This window comes from Chiloscyllium plagiosum, unplaced genomic scaffold (assembly GCF_037043375.1).
Source record: "Chiloscyllium plagiosum isolate Xiang-an unplaced genomic scaffold, Cpla_swu_hap1 HiC_scaffold_3, whole genome shotgun sequence".
Classification (NCBI taxonomy): Eukaryota; Metazoa; Chordata; class Chondrichthyes; order Orectolobiformes; family Hemiscylliidae; genus Chiloscyllium; species Chiloscyllium plagiosum.
In genome coordinates, this window is record NW_028270141.1 from 115251717 (window position 1) to 115258610 (window position 6894).

Here is a 6894-nt window from a genome sequence, read left to right on the forward strand (position 1 = left end):
GAACAGCCTTTCCCTGCTCCCTCATTTACTCTTTACCATGGCTTCAAGGTAAGTCTTCTTGAGGAGGACTATTGTCACCAGTCCTTGTTTGGAGAAGGTAGCCCTTGTCTTCTAGCAGGAGAAAGTGAGGTCTGCAGATGCTGGAGATCAGAGCTGAAAATGTCTTGCTGGAAAAGCGCAGCAAGTCAGGCAGCATCCAGGGAACAGGAGAATCGACGTTTCGGGCATAAGCCCTTCTTCAGGAATGAGGAAAGTTGGTCCAGCAGGCTAAGATAAAAGGTAGGGAGGAGGGACTTGGGGGAGGGGCGTCGGAAATGTGATAGGTGGAAAGAGGTCAAGGTGAGGGTGATAGGTCAGACTGGGGTGGGGGCGGAGAGGTCGGGAAGAAGATTGCAGGTTAGGAAGGCGGTGCTGAATTCGATGGATTTGACTGAGACAGGGTGGAGGGAGGGGAAATGAGGAAACTGGTGAAATCCGAGTTCATCCCTTGTGGTTGGAGGGTTCCTAGGCGCCAACCTTCTAGCAGCCAACCTTGGAATGCAAGCAGCCTTTGGACTGAAGCAGGGACATTGAATTGTATGCAGGATATAGGCATCATGGATGCTTCAAAGGTGCCTGACACAGCCACCTATGATAAGGTCATGATGATCACAAATGAGTTGCACATTGATTGAAATAATAAAGTCAGATACATTTATGATGTGATGTTCTCAACGGTTCCTGTGTGCAGTCTACTGTGCCTTGCACCTGGATAGCTCCAGCAGATGACACAGTTCTGCCATGGTGGTCCTAGGACATTCTCATTCAATGATGGCACCTCACCCGTTTGGGCCTCTATCAATTTCTGTGCATGCCAAAAGGATCTGCTGTTGCAAACTCGGCATTTGGAGCCTGTTCAGCATCCAGTGGAGTTTGCTGCTTCTCCTGGGCTTCCAGCTACATGTGTTTCCCATCCAATTCTTTGGTCACTCATGGTGTTGTGGACATAGACATGATAACTGCGGTTGACCTGGATCCATTGGTGATGATTTTTACTATCCAATGTGGGAAATATTGGAAAGAAAGCAAAAGCACTGATGACAAGGTGGTTAGCACTGCTGCCTCAGAATACCAGGGACCAAGAATACCAGCCTTGGGAACTTGTCTGTGTGGAGTTAGCACATTCTCCCCTGGTCTGTGTGGGTTTCCTCCCACAGTCTAAAGGTACGCAGATTTGGTGAGTTAACTATGGTAAATTGCCCTGTAGTTAGGTTAGGTGGATGAACCATGGAAAGTTAGAGGGATTGGGCTGGGGGTGGGGATGTAATTGAGAGAGTTGTTGCAGACTTTACGGGCTGAATGACCTCTTTCTGTACTATAGAGGTTCAATTATGAAAGAAATTGCTGTAAAAGCTCAGAAGGCATGGCAGTATGCATGGAGAGAAAGTGTAGATAATGTTGCAAGTCCAGTGACCCTTCTTTTGAAGCCTGCTGAGTTTTCCCAGCAATTCCTGTTTGTGTTCCTGATTTTCAGCATCTGCAGTTCTTTGCTTCTTTTTTTCAGAAAGAAGGCACTATCTAAATAATGTCTAGTTGTACTTTATGGCACTGCTCTGCTTTTGGTCTCTCGGCATGTCATCTTCACCTTATACATTCCCACACTCACTGTTGCTCTGGAGATTTAACTTCTTACGGAAAACCTGAAATGCTTCTTTCCCCGTTTGCACAGATTTCTGATATCAAATTCCCAGATATAATCACTCAGTCACAGTCCCTGTCTCCCTATCAGGTCCTTTCTGTTTAACTAAGTTATTTTAATTTATTCATTTAAAGGCTAGGTCTGAATCTCACTTTTATTCTAATGTCGAAGTTAAGATTTACTAATTGAGTGCTGACTCTGAACCAAAATTACCAGATATGCTCCCTCGGCTTCTGCCTCACTTTAGTGAAGTTTTCATCATATTGACTGTCAATGGTCTCTCTCTCTCGCTGCCAGAATGGGACTATTTAGCGCCGCCCTTTTGGCTCTGATCATTTGGCCCCGCCATTTTGGCACTAAATTGCTTTGGCGCTCATTACTTTGGCGCTGAGCTGTTTTGGCGCCAATTCAGAATTTAAAAAAAAGTCTTGTAGAGCCCGTAAGAAATTCGTTTTTATTGCATTGTAAGAAATAAATCTAATTCTTTTTTATTCATTATTTTTAACCTATTCATTATAAAAACAAATTTCTACATTTTGCTACAAACACATATAGATAACCATCGTGTGAAAATTTTGGTTTGTCTCTCTTGCTTAGAATGTTTTCAGCCATTTCTGGTAGGGGCTCTACAAGAAAATAGAAAGAAAATTGTATTACAGCTTTCCAATGTGAAGACAGAAGGGCTTCAGTATCATCAAGGCAGTAGATAACTATTAACAATTGTTAAATGAGAAAATGATTACAAAACGAGATTTGAATTTACAGCGGGTCATTACAGCTTTGACTATCAACTCTTGCTAGTTGAGAAAATTACATCGGGTCGTTAGTCATCCTCTCTTCTTTAACCAAACAAGATTTTTTTAAATTCTGAATTAGCACCAAAACAGCTCAGCGCCAAAGTAATGAGCGCCAAAACAGTTTAGAGCCAAAACGGCGGGGCCAAATGATCGGAGCCAAAAGGGCGGCGCCAAAACGTACCTGACCCCTCTCTGCAGTCATCATTCTAGAAGTCTCATACCATTTATCATCTTTAAACCTGATGATGTCAGTATGCTTTATGGTGTCGAGTAGTTCTGTGGAATCAGTGGATAATTACACTCTTCAGCAGCCGGCATTATACATTTACTTTTCTTGCTGAAAGATGGTATGCAAAGTGAATCATCTTCTTGTACTGCCTTCTCAATTCTGGAGATACTTCCATGTCTTTTGTGTGGTGTCCTCCACAATATTTATCTCTTGTACTCTGACTTAGATGTTTTTGCTGGCTTTTCTGCAAGCAATTCTGTTTACAATATATTTTGTTCATTCCACCTATAATGTCTTTCAGCACAGCACAAAGATTCATCTATTCTCCAAAATTAATACCCTCTAGCCGCTGATTGCCATTACTTTAAAACATGTCAATAGTCTTCTCAGGGGGAAGTTTCTCCTCTCTCTTAGGCCTAAAGCAATCCCATCTCAGATTAGATCATGTGAGTGTACCTTGTTACAAGGAAATAGAAACATACCACACTGCATATCACCAAGTCATTACAGTTGTTGTCAAGATAGACGTGAGCTGACTAAGTAAATAGTTACCAATGATGTAAATGATGATGTGGAGGTACTAGTGTCGGACTGGGGTGGAATAAGTCAGAAGTTACACGACACCAGATTATAGTCCAGTAGATTATTTGAAATCACAATCTTTCAGAGCCTGTCATTTGTCAGGTGACTTCTCTCCGCAGCACTCCAAAAGCTTGTAATTTAAAAAAAAACCTGTTGGACTATAATCTGGTATCATAGAAAATGATGGCAAGGAACAGAGCTGGGTGTAGGGTGGAAGGGGTTTCTCTTTCTCAACTAATCTTTGTCCAGTTAAGGAGCCAGCAAAGGGATGGGTGCAGCTGGTGGCTTTCATGATCCCTGGAAAAGTTTGTTTTTTCTTGCCTTTGCCTCCAAAGTCCCCTGTAAGCCCCAAACTTCCCACTCATCTTCACTCTGGATCATGCAATTATCCTGGGTCGCTGATGACTGCATGTCTTAAAACTTTTCCTCTTGCAACATGTTTGAGGTGAGGGATGCCATGGTCGTCCCTGCTGATTACACTTGCAGGAAGTGCACCCATCTCCAGCTCCTCCAAGACCGTGTTAGGGAACTGGAGCTGGAGTTGGATGAACTTAGGATCATTCGGGAGGCAGAGGGGGTCATAGATCGGAGCTTTAGGGAAGTAGTAACTCCAAAGATCGCAAACAGATGGGTGACAGTGAGGGGGACTGGGAGGAAGCAGCCAGTGCAGGGACCCCCAGCGGCCGTTCCCCTCAAGAACAAGTCTACCGTTTTGGATACTTGTGGGGGGGACCGACTTACCAGGGGTAAGTAACGGGGCTCAGGCCTCTGGCACGGAGCCTGTCCCCGTTACTCAGAAGGGAAGGGTGGAGAAGAGCAGAGCAATAGTAATTGGGGACTCGATAGTTCGGGGCACAGATAGGCGGTTTTGTGGGGGCGAGAGAGACTCACGTTTGGTATGTTGCCTCCCAGGTGCAAGGGTACGTGACGTCTCTGATCGTGTTTTCGGGGTCCTTAAGGGGGAGGAGGAGCAGCCCGAAGTCGTGGTCTACATTGGCACCAACGACATAGGTAGGAAGAGGGCTGAGGATGTTAGGCAGGCTTTCAGGGAGCTAGGTTGGAAGCTCAGAATTGGAACAAACAGAGTTGTTGTCTCTGGTTTGTGACCCGTGCCACGTGATAGAGAGTCGAGGAATAGGGAGAGAGAACAGTTAAATGCGTGGCTACAGGGATGGTGCAGGAGGGAGGGATTCCGGTATCTGGATAACTGGGGTTCTTTCTGGGAAAGGTGGGACCTCTATAAACAGGATGGTCTACACATGAACCTGAGGGGCACCAGTATCCTTGGGGGGAGGTTTGCTAGTGCTCTTGGGGGGGGTTTAAACTAACTCTGCAGGGGCATGGAAACCTAGACTGTAGCTTTAGGGTGCAGGACCTGGAGTGTAGGGAGGTTAGGAACATGGCATCAATCTCAAAGGAGGGTGCCTGAAAACAGGAAAGTGGCTTGAAGTGTGTATACTTCAATGCAAGAAGTATACGAAATAAGGTAGGTGAACTTGCAGCGTGGGTTGGTACCTGGGATTTCGATGTTGTGGCTATTAGGGAGACATGGGTAGAACAGGGACAGGATTGGCTGTTGCAGGTTCCAGGGTTTAAATGTTTTAGTAGGGTCAGAGGTGGGGGTAAAAGAGGGGGAGGTGTGGCATTGATTGTCAAAGATAATATTACAGCGGTGGAAAGGACGATGGATGAAGACTCGTCATCTGAGGTAGTTTGGGCTGAGGTTAGGAATAGGAAAGCTGAGGTCACCTTGTTAGGAGTTTTCTACAGGCCTCCTAATAGTCCGAGAGATGTAGAAGAAAGGATTGCGAGGATGATTCAGGAGAATCAGCTGGGGGCAGGGAAATTATGATGCGGTGAGGCACGACTTAGGATGCGTGGCTTGGAAAAGTAGGCTTCAAGGGAAGGGCGCAATTGATATGTGGAGCTTGTTCAAGGAGCAACTATTGAGTGTCCTTGATAAGTATGTACCTGTCAGGCAGGGAGGAAAGGGTCGTGTGAGGGAGCCGTGGTTTAACAAGGAATTGGAATCCCTTGTTAAATGGAAGAGGGCAGCCTATGTAAAGATGAGGCGTGAAGGTTCAATAGGGACGATTGAGAGTTATAAGGTAGCCAAGAAGGATCTGAAGAGAGAGCTAAGAGCGGCAAGGAGGGGACATGAAAAGTCCTTAGTTGGTAGGATTAGGGAAAACCCAAAGGCTTTCTATAGGTATGTCAGGAATAAAAGAATGACTAGGGAAGGAATAGGTCCAGTCAACGATAGTAGTGGGAAGTTGCGTGTGAAGGCAGACCAGATTGAGGAGACACTGAATGAATACTTTTTGTCAGGACATTGTTGCCGATGTGAATACTGAGTCACAATTAATTATAATGGACGGCTTTGAGGTATGTAGGGAGGAGGTGTTGGAAATTCAGGAAAGGGTGAAAATAGATAAGTCCCCAGGGCCTGATGGCATTTATCCTAGGATTCTCTGGGAAGCAAGGGAGGAGATTGCAGAGCCATTGGCCTTGATTTTTATGTCCTCGTTGTCTACAGGAATAGTGCCAGAAGACTGGAGGCTAGCAAATGTGGTTCCTTTGTTCAAGAAGGGGAGTAGGGATAACCCTAGTAACTATAGGCCGGTGAGTCTCACTTCTGTTGTGGGCAAAGTCTTAGAGAGAATTGTAAGGGATAGGATTTATGAACATCTGGATAGGAATAATGTGATCAAGGATAGTCAGCATGGTTTTGTGAAGGGCAGGTCATGTCTCACAAACCTTATTGAATTCTTTGAGAAGGTGACTAAGGAGGTGGACGAGGGTAAAGCGGTAGATGTGGTGTATATGGATTTTAGTAAGGCGTTTCATAAGGTTCCCCATGGTAGGTTACTGCAGAAAATATGGAGGTATGGCATTGAGGGTGAGTTGGAGGTTTGGATTAGGAATTGGCTGGCTGTAAGAAGACAGAGGGTAGTAGTTGATGGTAAAGGTTCATCTTGGAGTGCAGTTACTAGCGGTGTTCTGCAAGGATCTGGTTTGGGACCATTGCTGTTTGTCATTTTTATAAATGACCTGGAGGAGGGGCTAGAAGGTTGGGTGAGCAAGTTTGCGGATGATACGAAAGTCGGTGGAGTTGTTGACAGTGAGGAAGGATGTGTCAGGTTACAGCGGGATATAGATAAGCTGCAGAGCTGGGCAGAAAGGTGGCAAATGGAGTTCAATGTGGATAAGTGTGAGGTGATTCACTTTGGTATGAGTAACAAAAAGATGGGGTACTGGGCTAATGGTCGGATACTTGGTAATGTGGATGAGCAGAGGGACCTTGGTGTCCATGTACACAGATCTCCGAAAGTTGCCACCCAGGTAAATAGTGCGGTGAAGAAGGCATATGGCGTACTGGCTTTTATTGGTAGAGGAATTGAGTTCCAGAGTCCTGAGGTCATGTTGCAGTTGTACAAGACTCTGGTACGGCCGCATCTGGAGTATTGTGTGCAGTTTTGGTCGCCATACTATAGGAAGGAGGTGGAGGCACTGGAACGGGTGCAGAGGAGGTTTACCAGGATGTTGCCTGGTATAGTAGGAAGATCGTATGAGGAAAGGCTGAGGCACTTGGGGCTGTTTTCATTGGA